The 15,896-nt window shown below is 38.6% G+C and overlaps 1 long non-coding RNA gene across 2 annotated transcripts; it reads right to left on the bottom strand.

Moving 5' to 3' along the window:
• Nucleotides 1–675: 675 nt before the first annotated feature.
• On the bottom strand, nucleotides 676–4,745 carry LOC109198562 (uncharacterized). Of its 2 annotated transcripts, XR_002059311.2 has the most exons (4): nucleotides 4,620–4,745; nucleotides 1,545–1,942; nucleotides 868–1,387; nucleotides 676–768 (listed from the first exon to the last, which is right to left on the bottom strand). It is a non-coding gene; the product is annotated as an uncharacterized LOC109198562 (long non-coding RNA). The 2 variants fall into 2 exon arrangements; XR_003214855.1 differs by lacking the exon at nucleotides 4,620–4,745 and having other exon boundaries at nucleotides 1,545–2,180.
• Between the last annotated feature and the right edge of the window lie 11,151 nt (nucleotides 4,746–15,896).

The following is a 15,896-nucleotide window of genomic DNA, read 5'->3' as shown; positions in this document are numbered from 1 at the left end:
ATAGATGATCCTGTCATCTCTTACATATAACATTTATATTAATTACACAATTGAAAATTTAAACTAAATTAAGACTACCTGAAAAAAGCAATACGCTTTTATGAATAAACAGATTTACACAAATATAACTTGTGTATTATTTGACAACAATTTCAGCTTCTGTACAAGTATTTACCTGTACAAGATTTCAACTAAGTTGAGCCTTAAATGACATTGTTACATAACTAATACCAAACACCTACATGAATTTTTATCTTCCTTTTAAACATGTAAGCAGGACATTAAGGTTGACTCAGATCATATTGCTAAAAATCGTCAGTAAAAATTTCTTACAACATGATACCAAAAGGAAAAATCTTCCTGCATTGCAGTCACATGAGGGAAAAGCAATAAAAACATAAGCAGTATAACGTTACTGAACACAAAATGAAAAACTGCAAAGAATTGCAGAAGTGCAGTCTTTGACTTCTCAATGAAACAGATGGTTTTTAAAAGCAAGAACTTTAGAGAGTTTAGCTCCATCCAGTTCCATGAAAACCTTCTGGAAAATGTCAAAGGTGTAGCGGAGGTCAGCAGGGTAGGCAAGGTTTAATGCATACATGAGTCCAAATGGCATTAGCACAGCAAATGCTACATTATCCAAATTCTTCGCCATCCTGATGCCTGCAAGGACAACTCTTGTTCTTCTGCTGAAGCTTGCTCCTTAAGAAGATAAATTCGAACAGTGGTGTCTTCAACAGTCTCATTGATGGCACGTTCTTCCATGCCCTGTAAAAGAGAAGCCATGTTAGTCATTTCATGCCAAGTAAGTAATATGACACACTGTGGAAAGTCCGAAAAAAAAGAAAAAAAAAGACAAGTACATACCACATACTCCCGGATAAGCATGCCAGGGTCTTCACCCATGTAGATACACACTTCCTTGACACGTCCAGCATCAACATCTTCACACTGAAATGAAATGTATGTAATTAGCATCTTCATTCAGCCCTCTTCCTTCATTTAAGTTTTAATAGTGTACTTTACATGAATGTTTTTAAAGTAAAGGCACACAAATTAATAATAGGTTTACTGGCAATTAATAATAAGTTGACAAAGTGAAGGTTAAAAAAAACAAGCAGATGTAAAAATACAAAATGAGAGAATTTATCATGGGAAAACATTTGAAATCTTCCACAATTATAAAGTTTCATCCAAAGAGGATCATGTTAAGTGAGTGTTGAGGCTTTATCACTTACATTATCCATTTGTGCCACAATTTTTTTCGGTATTAGTCCAAGCTCTCCTCTTCTGTTGACCAACTTCACCAGGTTGCCCAAGTGGAGATCCAGCTGAGCCAGGAACTTTGAGGGTGGATGGTGGCAATTCTCTTAAACTCAGCGTTGATCTGAAAACATGAGCACAGAGGAATGAGCTTCAAAGGTTTAATACCTGGAAGAAGGCTGCAATCACTCATGCTGAAGAAATGGGCTGTCAAATAACAACTGTGCCTTAACCATTTTAGGATAATACCACAAGAACACCGTGTATGAGGCAAACCTTACCTCATGGAAGTCAAATAGAGCAGGCCATCTTGCCATGAAAGCCTCCACCATTGGTGCATCACGAACAACTTCACGTCTTCTGTATGAAAAAGACTTTTCCATCTTCAGTTTCACCATCTCTGTTACTCTTTTTTTATGTCCATGTGGTGGGCTTTGACATGTCAATAGCTTTAAGAGTCCCTTTGTCTGCTACTTCTGAAACTGAGGTAAGGTTAAGAAACTCATTCCCAAACAAGGAATCCATAAACTGAAGTCTGAAACTGCCCTGAAGACCACACTGTCTCTTGACTTCAACGATGAGATCCTCAGTTGATTCGGGCGCTCCATTAGAGAGTGAGCCTTCGACAGGTTCCGCCAGCCAAGACAGTCTTTAGGACCATAGGACTCCCCATAGGACTCTGTAGGCAAAAAAGAATTACATATCAGACATTCAGAAAGAATCATTTCAGTTTAGTTTTCATACAGCTATCCATACCCAATAGTCAAAGTTATAAAGATCAGACATAAAAAAAGAAGAATTTATCTAATGAAATACATGCGACTGAACCTATTACACTTATCTGAACACCTTTTATTTCTATATGCCTTTTTAAAGTCACAATGTGGACTGATCCAATCTTATAGTCGACCAATGGATAAGTATCAAGGAGTTCACAGAGTGAAACGAGAGTGAATATTCTTGTGGATACTGGGCTGAGCTCAAAAGCTCTGCCGTGCTCTCTGTACCAGCCACCAAGCTCTCTGACAATGTAGAATATGCTGTGGTACAATGCAGATATTGTTTTTCAGTATTCTGGCAATCCACCTGATGCCCTTTGGGCCAGTACCATTCCCTTTCTATAAGTTATGCCCTTTAATGTCACACACTGTCCAAGGTTGACCTCTAGAATGTCAGGGAATATGTACCTAATGACTTAATCTATCTCCTCTTTAAGCAAATCCACTAGAAAAGCTGATACAGCTGAGACCTCTAATTCAGACTTGCCAAGAGATGGGGAGTTTAGATGGTAAGCTATCATCATCTGATGTTTTGACTTCTGTGATCATAAAGGTAAAAATTCCACCATCACAAAAAACATTAATTTTAATTGAAAAAAGGTATTCCAGTCCAGAAGAGCATTAATGGTTTCTTTAAAGTACCAATCTTTCTCTCATTTATGCATAATGTTTTGAGAAGCAGCTCGCATATGTTCTACACAAAGTAGAAAAAAAGGGGGAAAAAAGGGTCCTAATTTTTGTTAGGACAATGTTGGAAAATTCACAATACATCACTTAATAAGACATACTCTGTTGAACGAACTTATCTCCTTGTAGATATCTGCTGTATTATTTGGGATTGACAAATAGAATAGTCAATAAGTGACACTTCACCTAAAACAATGACTAAATGGAAAAATGATTTGGCATTTATGGGCACAGGTTCTTAAACCCACGTCTAAGGTGGCAGGATCCTTATTATAACTTGAGTGTGTGTCAGCAGCAAGAATTAAGGCAGAGGTTCCCAAAGTGTGGGGCCCGCCCCCTAGGGGGGCACAGAGCCATTGCAGGGGGGCGCGGTATGAAAAGAAAAAAAAAAAAAAGAGCGCTTGGACACTGTGGACAGGTTTTTGACGGGGCTCCCACATAAACGCAAAGCAGGAGATGAAGCATCGCCAAATATGTTTCCAAACCAACTTCCTTCCAAGCCAAAGACTAGAAAATATGGTGAAGCATATCTTCCCTTTGGCTTCACCTGCACAAGTGCCAAGGTAGGTCTGCCCTGCAAAATTAGTTTCCCTGCGTCGGGAGTAGCGCTGTGCTCTTCAAATCACGGACAAACAGTATCCCTCATTCTTGATTTTTAGTTCACAAACACTTCTTGTAATAACTAACTACTCCTGACATTTTGGACATGTTAGCTCTTTATGCAGTAAAGTTACAGCGGGATACAAATAATATCAGGCTGATCCTGCCGTAATTTGTTCCCCGGTTCAAATCACGGACAAACAGTATCCCACAGCTGTTTATGTGTTTAAACCCATTTTGCACAGAGAGACATTTTTTGAAAAATGTATTGATAGCAATGTTGAATATTATTACACAGGAAAAAAAAAACAACTACACGTAAAATAATTACACCGTGACGCCTCTGCCTTTCTAAATGGAGGGACAGTAACTGCGTGTGTATATGTAAGCGTGTAAAACCTGAAGATGGTCAGATTAACAGTATTTTGTCTCTATCTGCCATTCTGCAATTCATCTCACGTAAACAATAACGTGGCGCACAGCGTGACGTGAAAAGAGGCACATACCTTTGTCGTTGCGTGACGAACTCTGTATTCCTCGTCCACACATAAACGCAAAAAAGGAGTTTTAAATAATCTCCGTTTTCGGTGAATCGCAACGCCGTTTACGTGTTGACGAAAAGCCCAAACGCATAGAAACAGCTGAGTTTTCAAAACCCGTGTAGGTGTGGACGTAGCGTAAAAGAGTTAGTAGTATATTTTATTACTACCTGTAATTTATTGCCGTTTACTTGTATTTGCTTAATTGTTTACTAAATGTTTGAGGTGTGAAATAAACCGCAATGGAGTTTGTAAACAAAATATGGGTGTGTGTGGTTGGAGGATGTGTTTGGGGGGGGGGGACATTTTCTTGTAAAAAAGGGGGGCCTGGCAAAAAAAGTTTGGGAACCACTGAATTAAGGTATGGCACTGTGGCGCTCCCAGCTTCTTAAACTCTGATGGTTACAGCCAGACTAATTAGCCACTGTAGCCATAACTAGCACGAGTAACACAAACACTATTGCGCTCTCTCAGTGACTTTTTAACTTGCTAAGCCACCAAAAACGCCAGTGCTCTCTGTCACAGACATAAATTCCATATCTGACCGACAACAGCTGCTTTCTCCCGACTATGTGCAATTTGTTACTATTTTTCAGCTTTAGCCACGAAGCTAATACCAACTTTAGCTAGCACTGTAAAAACAACATGTAGATGGATTACAGATTACTTTTATAGCATGAACATATAGCATGAACTACAACAATTCTGTGAAAATGTACCCAACTAAAACAAATGTATTTAAATTACTTACCTTCTCAGTATGCCTGACTCAGTGCCAAAGGTTGCATGTGGCTAAACAGTCTTCCAGAATCTGGCGGTCAATTGCGCTCTCCTTAAATTATGTTGTTGTCTTATTGGATAAGACTCTAGGTCTTATTATCCAATAATATTTAGTTGTTGTCTTTGAATATATTGCATCATTTCCGGTTGTGGTCAAACATGATTACAATGGTTTTAGTATTCTAATTTAGTCACTTTAAATCAATGCAAGAAAAATGAGTAGTCTCAGTATTGTTTATAATCAAGTAAATGGTACTTTATTAAATCATGTAAATAAGAGAAACATGAAAGGCTTGTGTAGCATTAACTAAATTCATTTGTGCAAATTCAAAAGCCTGCCAATTCCCATTTTTTCAGTGTAGTGCCAGTTCCAAGCCTAGATAAATGGGGAGAGCTGCATCAGGAATGGCATCCAGCATAAAATCTTTACCAAATCAAATATGTAGATCTTTGAGAATGAGGTTTCTATATCAGATCAGTCAGAGCCAGGGCTAACACCTACCACCTCGACTGCTGTTGGGTGACAGGGTGTGAGTGGAAACTACTATTTTTGGCCAGAGACAAAGGAAGAGTGAAGGTGTTTTTTTAGAGGACATGAGAGAGAAGGAAAGGATTTACAGTGCAGTTGGGAGTAGGGACTAAAATATAGGGACAATTGATGAAGTTAATTCTGGTTCTAATGTGATTAAAAGAAAAGAGAAGAAGAGACGGTCATGTTGATATGAACATTAGAGAAACACATCATGGAGCTGAAATATGATCCTGCTTCCTCATTTGGACTCATTCACCTCAGCTGACACATTCAACAGCAGGTTTTTGTAGCAGTCTGTCTCACTGTGGGAGGATACTACTACTACATCTTTGGCTCTGGAACTAAACTGTCTGTAACAGGTAAGAACAAACATTTATTTTCCTTCAGTTGTTTTATTGTAGAAGTTGAAAATGTGTTTAAAGTCAGTTTCTGCTGCTTCAGGCTTTACATGTTAGTTTTTTCATCATTAGTAGAGAATTCATGTGCAGCCATTGTTACATAAGAAAAGCTCAATAATCTCTGAGAACATGTTGAAATCTGACTGAACAACTAAAGTTATTCTTTATTTCTGCAAATATTAGTGATGTTACAAATATTTAGGATTTGATCATCTCTGTAATTCTGCACCAACTGCTGGTTTTTGATTACAAGATCATGCTTCATATTAAAAATAATGTAATAGTCAAAGTTTTACATTTGTAAACATAAATTACACTAAACAGAAGATATTTTTTTAGTTCAAAAGTGTTTTGGGAAATATACTAAACTATTAATTGACACAGATACACAGATCAGGGACGTATAAAATGTGTTTAAATATATAAAAAAAATAGAAATAAATAGAAATAATACGCAACAAATAACAAATTATGACATTGTTGGAGTCGGGTTTGCATTTCTCACTTGTTTAATGTGTGAGTCTTTGTAAATGAAAAGAAAAACTTCAAAAATTATACTATTTCAGTAAATACATATTTGAAAAAAGTAGCTATATAGGTGTATATTAAGTGTAATTATAATTTTTCACATAAATTATATTTTATATTATACATAATGATGAGTTAATTTATATTACTGAAAGGAGCTGTTTAATTCTCATTCAAAGTTTGGCCTAAATGCATTTCAGTTTGTGCAATAAATCATTCATATATTAAACAAAACAAAAATTAATAAGCAACCCAAATAATAGATATACTGCTGCTCCAATTATTCCAATAAAATATTTGAGATTAATGAAGTCTGTAAATGAAGTTTATGTTATATAACATATAACATATAAAAACACCTGATTAAAAACTCTGTTACAACACTGTAAATTTCATTGTTTGAATTCAATTATATTGATTATTGTTGAGTTATTTTAACATTTTTACAGTATAATTTGAAAAAAATTATAGATGTTTTGAATGAAGAGTATGTGTATAATTTGTGTCTAAGATGGAAAGTTTAATTTAATTTAATATAGATAGCAATTTAATACATATATTTACATTTGTGATAAATTATATTTTGAAAGGACAAGAAGCAATCAAAAAATTAAACAGAAATGATTTTAATTTTACTTTAACAAACATGTTGCTGAGTGTTCCACATGTGAGCCATGATGACATGAGGTGATGACTGTGTTTGATATGAAGCTGAATCCAGTGTATGTAGTGAACTTTGTGCTGTATTGATGAGTAGTTTAGTGATCAGAGTCCATGTAGTTTCCAGGATCAGACTGAATGCAGTGCAGTGCTGGAAGCTGCTGCTGACTGTGTGAATGTGTGTCTGTGCTGCTTGTTGCTGCTGTTAAACTTCAACATGTTCCAGCACCACACAGACTCCACATCGATGGGGACAGCTCCCTGCTGTGTGTGCCCCCAGCAATGTTTCCATCTTTGGTCCAGCTGTCTTGTAAAACGCAGAAGAATGACCAGGTGGAGGACCTGCCCACAGATGGTGAAAAGCAGCTGGAGCTGATCCATGAAAAAGAGAGCAGCACATATAAATGCGACTGCTACATCAAGGATGTCGGCAACAACACAGTAGAGGCCCAAAAACAACAAGGTAATGAAGGCTTGGTGACTGTGTTCAGCAGTGATTCAGCTTCATGTGGAGATGCTGTCAAAGAGAGCAGAGGAGCAGAGGACTGACATTTCTCACTGCAGCTCCAAACATTTGACTCCTTTTCTGTTTCAGAGGTTCCAGCTCCAGCAGCCTCCTGTCCTCCAGAGAGAGAGCCAGCAGACCTGCCAGCTCTGCAGCCAGCTGACTGTAAGATCACCTGCTGCCTCTCTGCATGGACAGCTCCAATGTCCAATGAGGGAGCTGGAACAAGTTTAGGGACTCAGTCTTAAAGTTGCACTAATTGATCAAATCTTCATCCAACAAGCTCTGATAAAGCCACTGTACACTAGCTGCTCAGCACCAAACAGCAGACAGACCATAATATGTCAGAGATCAGTTTGTTAGCTGCTTGTGGAGTTCTTCTGCCCCCAAGTGGACACAAACACTACATCAATTCATCCACTTGAAGAAGAAGCTGTGACTGTTTCTATTTGGCCTTTTTCTCCTTGATCTGAGAGGAATAACCCGACTGTCTGTCTGTCTCTTTGTGTCTGTCTGTCCTTCAGTGTCCTTCCAGTCTCAGTGCAGGGTGAAGCTGCTCTGCCTGCTGTACACAGTGCTGATAGTGAAGAGTCTGGTGTACTGCTGTGGACTCTCTCTGCTGATGATCCTCACCAACAAGGGAGCGTCCACCAACTGCACACATGCTGACTGACTGTTTTCTGCTCGCCTTTTCTCACCATCAAATCTCATCAATTCATCTCATTCATCACTTTGATCAGTATCACAAATGTTAGTTATGATGTGTTGTGCTTATTTTGGCTTTTTCTTCAATAGTTAGAAGATCATCTGAAATAAATACATCTTTACATGTATTGTTACTCTGAGTTAGAATTCTTTTTTACTTATTGTGACTTTTATTGTAGTAACAAAAATCATCAGGTATATTTTTATCACAAGTTTTCTGTTTTATTTCTTTTTCTTTTGGTTGATTTTCAAATGTCAAACAGTGTAGTTGTGTTTGTAAGTGTGAATAATAAAGATTTCAAGATGAAGAATTTGATTCTACTTTCATTGTGTGATAAACAACAACCCGTGTGAGTGAAGCACAAACTGACTGTATCCAAACTTCCTCTCCTGCAGAAGACGGGCTGTGTGGGTTTCTGCTCTGCAGCCTCCACACCGTTAGCTGTGGCTTTTCACTTTAATAACACAATGACAGTTACAAGCATGAACTCTGCTTAAAGAATGATTCCAGGAAGGATCTGTGTTCTTCACCTGTGACAGAAACAGCTCAAATCCTCAACTCAGAGGTGACAAATGAACTTTAATTGAATCAAAGGAGAGACCATGAACCCCCTGCAGTCTGCTCAGCTCCCATTTTATTACAGATTTTGAAACTAAAAGCAACTATCCTTTAAAGCACCGCTCCTCTCTAAAGCAGCAATAAGGATCATTATTAGGCCATATGTAAATAACAAAATAAGTTTATAACTTAAAGCAAAATTGAGAAACGTAAAGTCCAAAACAAGTCTTTACATTAATGGCCATCAGTCAAACAATACTGAATGCGATGTGTGTAATGTCTTCTTTTGCGCATGCGGGCCGCTTTGAGGGTTCACACTAGAGCACGTTTGCTGTCACATTTTATTTGTAGTGTCAACAAGCAGACCAAAAAATCGGATTTGATCAAAAAGTCGGAATTGAGCATTAAGACCTGCAGTGTGAATGTAGAGACACAAAAAGCAGTTTTTTTTTTTGTTTTTTTTTTTTTTTACACCAACACATCATTATTTTAGTAGTTCAGTCAAAAACTTCTCAGACATGTCAGAGGAGTCTGTGCATACTGGTCAGTTTGATTCAAACTGTGGCCAATAAGTTCAAACACGAGTATACTATGAACAAGATGGCCCCAGTGTGTGCGACAGGCCATCCTCGTCCCTCTTGTCGATCTCTTTTCCTTGATATTTGTTTATTATTTGCTATCTTTCTGGCACTATGCCCCCCCCCAGATGGTTATGCATCAATCACCTGTGACCGGGATACTCTGTTAAACCTTCATTTCCCCCCCTATGCTGTGTTGGATCAAGGCTGGAATTTGGGAGACGCTACCTGTCCACGTATTATCTTTTCCACTTTCTCATACGGTTCCCCTCTCTCCTCCCTACCAAAGAAGCGTTATAGGAAGCGGGTCAAACAGAGTGGGTTTCGGGTTCGCTTCAAGGCTTACCTAAAAACATTTGCTGCAGCTAATTCCCTCACCACCGCAGGGATTATATAACTTCCATCCGCTCAGGATCCATTATCCTTCAGGCTGCTTAGCCATCGCTGGATCTGTCCGGTCCGGTAAACAAGCCTGTTCAGCTTCTCCGGTAATCTCTCTGCCTGTTCTTTTTTTTGGATTGGGTCCCCCAGAGATGGTGTACGGCACAGGTATTTAAGCCAACTAAGACGTGCTTCCAGCAGAGATAAGATGCCTATCTCTCGGATGCCTTTATTAAATGCAAGATCGCTGGCAAATAAAACCATCTTAAATGACCTCTTTCTCACCTTTCAGCTTGATGCTCTGTTCCTGGCTCAAACTTGGATTCGTCCTGGTGAGTCCTCTTCCTTTTCAGAGCCGCTTCCCCTGGATTGTGTATTCTTCAGTTCACCGAGACCCTCGGGAAGAGGTGGAGGCGTAGCCTCGGTTTTTAAAAACAAACTTAAAGTTCAGCAAATGCCCTCTCCTGCCTATTCTAGTTTTGAGGTTCAATTATTGGAGCTTACTGGACCCCCAACGATTCTATGTGCTGTGATTTATCGACCACCTAAATATAATAGGTCTTTTATTTGTAAATTTGCTGAGTCTTTAGGTTCATTTTTATTAAGTTATGACCAAGATCTCATTACTGGAGATTTTAACATACATATTTGTTGTGCAGATAACCCCCTAGCCAAGGATTTCCTCGCCCTAATTGACTCTTTTAACCTTACACAGTGGGTCAGGGAACCAACTCATCTTAAAGGCCATACTTTGGATTTGGTCCTCTCATATGCTTTGGATATTTGTACTATGGACATCGATAATGCTGGTATTTCTGACCATTTTTTGGTCATGTTTGATGTTGAGCTATGTGCAATTGAATTAAATTCTAAAGGCTGTCATCGCCCTGTTCGTATCATTAACTCTGAGACTGTGGCTAACTTCATTACGGCCTTTTTAAACTTTGCCTTTTTTGATCCAGATTGTACAGATATGAACTGTTATACACCCTCCTTGGTTGACGATTTTGCCAACACTATGCTATCCACCTGTTGTTCCATCTTAGATACTGTGGCCCCTATAAAGATGAAACGTCCCAGAACTTCTCATCAACCATGGCTAAATGACACTATAAGAGCCTTACGTCGTGTCTGCCGTCAATCTGAAAGGAGGTGGGAGAAATACAGGCTTCAGATATCCTATGACATTCTTTGTAGAAGATGCTTTCTATACCAGAACTCTGTTATGGCAGCTAAAGCAGCTTTCCTATCAGACATTATTGAGACTAATAGGCACAACCCCCGAATGTTATTCAAAAATTTTAATTCAGTGATAAATCCCTGCCCTGGATCTTCAAGCTCGGCCTCCCAGGCTCTCTGTGAGCAATTTCTTAATCATTTTATTGGAAAAGTTTTATTACTGAAGGCTTCACACTCTCACTCTTGTGTTGTATCCTGTTCCGGTTTTAGGACGCATGTCGACCTTTTCTAACTTTGAGCTGTTATCACTCCCCACCCTTAATGGTTTAATTGAATGATTGAGAAGCTCAAATTCTATGCATGATATCCTTCCGTATTATCAAGGAAAGTTAGTGGGGTGTTAGTGTTAGTGGGCTGTGTCCCGACTGCTTTTAAACATGCAGTAGTGCACCCTGTTGTAACACTGATGAAGCGCTAATGAATTAATACAGACTAGGTATTAAGTGAAATATTATGGTTATTATTAATCAGAAGATTTAGGAATGCTACTGGAGCTGATGGGCAGTAATTAATAAATACACACAACACAAAATGCTTTTGCAGGTACCATGTATTTAACCGAAAATAACAAGAAAAGATAAGGAAAACTTAAATAATCATTCCTGCTGCAGCTATTCAATAAATCAAAAACCCAGTGGGGTTGCACAAAGACAACTAAGCAAATTCTTCTGGCTTATGGCTTATACCAAGCAATATAGATTCTCAAAAACAGTTCCCCATAAATAACACATGTTAACATCAAAACCACTGATCCACACTGAAGTCCATGAGTTTTATCTGAATGTCCATGAGAGATGTCCAAGCGCTATTGTCCATAAACGGGGGGGGGGGAGAGAAATGGTGTGTATGATTGTGGAAATCAGTGTGTTTGGAAAATGGGGACAGAGCGTCGTCTTTGATAGCTTCCTACCAGTCCAGTGGAAGCTACAATGCAGAATGAATAATACAAAAATGTCAGCCAATTAAGCTAAATACATTAAGTTATTCTTGTTCCTGTGTACACAATTTATAAATAAATAAACAAACAGTATATTTAACCAATAAGGGTTTAACTGAAACATTTCAACTGCTATATACATACTATATAGCGTCACAACATTTTTTTATTCAACAAATATCGGTCAAATCAAAATCAAAGTGTTTGGACCGGGAGCAGCCAATTAGCGTCAGCTGGTAACAATACAAACAGTCAATTAAAAGTTCAAACTCACCAATTCCGTTCTGTTCAGTGCACAACAACACTATGGCTCACAGTAATCAGCGTCTAAGTTGCATAAGTTAGTTGGTGTTAAATAAAATGCATTAAAACGGGAAAAGCAAATGTTTGCCACTACAAACCTGCAACAGCTCTGTCACCTGGCTTGCCTCCACGCATCTGACGGGAGGAAGCCGGGACAGGCTTACTATGACCTACATGCCATCGGATTGGTTGAGCAAAGTCATGTGGTTGGAGTCGTGTATTTGTGATGCGTTCAATGGCAGGAAATAAGTGTAGGAAATCACTAAACGCTAGTAAAACAGATTTAACTCTGGGTTACACCGTTCTTAAAAAAAGTAATCTCGAGCAGAAAGACCCTGCAAATTATAGGCCAATCTCGAAACTTCAGTTTTTATCAAAGATTTTAGAGAAAGCCGTCTTTCTCCAAATACAGGCCTACTTAGTTGCAAATAATATTACTGACAAATACCAGTCTGGCTTTAAGCCACACCATAGCACTGAAACGGCCCTGCTAAGAGTCTATAATGATCTTCTTGTATTTGCTGACTCCGGTCGCCCTGCCGTTTTAGTTTTATTGGATCTGTCTTCAGCTTTTCCTTCTCTGTTGTGATGGGAGGATACTCTTCCTCTGTTGCCCCTCTATATTGTGGTGTGCTCCAGGGGTCTGTATTGGGCCCTTTATTAATCCCTTTGTAAATGCTACTCTTGGGCTCCATATTTGAAAAATACAATATTTCTTATCACTTTTAGGATGACATTTTGATGATGACATGATGAGATTCAAATCTATTGTCAACTGACTGATGATCTGTCAGCATCACTGCACTCCCTGTTCGATTGCCTAAAAGAGAGGTTAAAGATTGGCTGTCAGATAATTCCCTCATTCTAAATGAGAAAAAAACTGAAGTTTATCCACGCTTTTGTGACCTCCAGGTTAGACTATTGCAATTCTCTCTACTGTGGTCTCCAAGCCTTCTCTCTTCGACGGCTGCAGCTCGTTCAGAATGCTGCAGCTCGCCTTCTTACTAGAGCTAGAAAATTTGATCCTATTACTCCAGCTCTTGTTGATCTACACTGGTTACCTATCCAATATCGCATCGAGTTTAAAATCTTGCTACTCACTTTTAAAATCCTGAATAATATTGCGCCCAGTTACCTCACTGACCTCCTCAATCTGTACACTCCTTGTCGTGCATTAAGATCATCAGGTCAATTACTCCTGGCCCAACCTAAGCTTAGACTGAAGCCCAGAGGCGATCGTGCCTTTGCTTCAGCTGCACCCAACCTTTGGAATAGCCTCCCTGCTTCTATTCGTGCCTTAGACTCTATCCAATCCTTTAAATCAAGATTGAAAGTATACCTATTTGACTTGGCTTTCCTGACCAGTTAATACCCTTTTAAACTTTTTATTAAATTTATTATTTTATTATTGATTTTACTGCTGTTTTTGTTTTCTTAGTGGATATTTTGTATTCGAGATCTGACCTTCCCCCTTTGAGGTTTGATAACTATTTTATTTAACTCTTCTGGTCTATTAGTGCCTCCATTCTGTCTGTGCTAGTGCCCGATCTGTACCCTGTTATTGACTTATGTTGTTTCTCGTATTACTGTGAAGGACTTTGGTGTGCCTTCGGGTTTTTAAATGTGCTATATAAATAAAACTGTATTGTATTGTATTGTATTGTAACAATCAAATATCTATGAGACTGTGAATGATGCTGCTACATTTATTGACGATTTCCAAGCTTCAAAATAACACTCAAAAACAAAAAACTAAAAAGGATATATGTGCATTTATATGTTTAGAACAACTGCTTCTAATTGACAGAAAGAGAACATTTACAAGCAAACACAACATGTCATAACTAACATTTCTAAAGACGGATCATTTTAGGCGTCACCATGCATGAGTATTTTCTACAAAGACAAATGGAAATCAGTGAAAAAGCTTTTTTGCTTTATTGAGGGTGTTACACTTAAAGAATTTTCAAATCTGCCACATGACACATAAAGTTTGAAAAATAACACAAGAGTAAAAAAATGTGTTAACAATGAAATATATTGTACGCTGGATGAGCGAATGATTCAGCAGTAACAGTGTGTGTTACTAAATTCACAGCAACCTGAATGTGTTTGTGGGAACATGAATATTTTTGAGTGTTTCTGCATCATGTGACCCAGATTTTTGGATCTGCTGTCAGATTGAAATGAAGACGATGAAACCACACAGCAGCTTCAGCTGGGCTGTCAATTACCACGTTTGAAAGGGTTTAAAAAAAGAAAAAGAAAAGTGACTCTCTTACTGAGTATAACAAAACATGTCCATATGAGGGCAGACTGTACGAAGTTCAACTGTAGAAGCAGGCAAACTCACAAAGACGCAATAGCTTCCTTTAAAAGTGTCTATTGTGCCCACTGCAGGGGCTGATGGGAGCTTTGAGGACCTGTTAGAAACCACGTGGCCCTCGTCTGATCTCACAGCTCGTCCTTGTTTGGCCTCAGCTGCATCAGAGCGCCACTTCTCCCCAGGTTCACCAGAGGAAACACCACTGCACAAAATGCTTTTCCTCCCAGCTGCTGCTCTGTGCTGTCTGTGTTCAGGTGAGTGTTTCCAGCCAATCAGGAGCCAACAAACTCAACCTGTAACAAACACTGTCACACTAACCATCTATCTGTCTGTGTCTCTACAGCAATGGTTACCATGGCAGCACAGCTGTTTCAGGATGATTCAGAACTGACCAAGAGAGTTGGAGAAAGTGTCTCCATCGACTGTGATGGGACTAACCAGTGTACCAGTCTGAGTCGGGTAAATTGGTACCAGAAGAAAGAAACAGGAACATTCAAAGATTTTCAAACTGCATCTACACTCAACATAAAGAACGTCGGACTTGAGCATTCAGCCATCTACTACTGCTACTGTTGGGTTTCTCGTGCCCACAGTGAGAAATGATCCCTGCAGCCTGAACAAAAACCAACAGATGAACAGATGTCAAACAGTGTTTGTGACAGGAAGAGAGCAGTAAACCACAGCCCAGGTTCACATATTTCACCTCCATCTCAGAGTCACAAACATACTGAGCTCAGGGACGATTTTTATTTACCAGTGAATAATTACTCTTGGGCTTATTTTTGGATTCTATGTGTTTATGTTTTTTTTTTTTAATTAGTTTGCAATTTTTACCTGAAACAAATTAAAATTGTACAAATCCAACGACAGATTTATCCTTGGTAACACAAGGGTGACCATACTTTGATTTCCAAAAAAGAGGACACTTGGCAGGAAGTATCCAAAACATACAAGTTTCATTTATATAATTTTTCAAGGGATCTTATATCTGTTTTCACTCTTGTATGCTTTTCATACAAGTTTCACACAAGACAGATACAAATTTATAAGATTTATATATATCTTTTCCATATGAGTGACGTCACACACAATGGTCCTCTGTCAGAATATAAGAAAACCCAGAGCTTTTCATCAATCTCGAAAATCCCCCCGGACGTCCCGGACAGAACGTGAAAAGAGGACGGTTGGTCACCCTAGGTAACACCTAAATGTGATTTTAGTACAATGAACATAACATTTCTTCTGCGTATAATAAATAATTCAATTAAGTAACTAATTAATATGATTTGTCCTATCTGCCGGTACAGGTGTGTGGCAGGCATAGTTGTGTACTCAAAAACACAGGACACAGCAACGCAGAACTGAACTAAACAAAAAAAATAAATAAATAAAAAAAAAATCATAACTTTAAGGCTATAAAAATGGGCAGCAAAAAACCCAACTAAACAGTCAAAAACACTCAAGGGAAGAAAAACAGACACACAGATCCATTCCCTACTCCCTAAGGCTTCATCCACACATACACGGATATTTTTGAAAACTGAGATTTTCCGCTTTCTTGTTGTTGTTGTTTTAAATCCTGTCCACACGTAAAAGC

This window comes from Oreochromis niloticus, linkage group LG18 (genome assembly GCF_001858045.2).
Source record: "Oreochromis niloticus isolate F11D_XX linkage group LG18, O_niloticus_UMD_NMBU, whole genome shotgun sequence".
Lineage (NCBI taxonomy): Eukaryota > Metazoa > Chordata > Actinopteri > Cichliformes > Cichlidae > Oreochromis > Oreochromis niloticus.
This window is presented reverse-complemented; position numbering and strand designations above follow the sequence as displayed.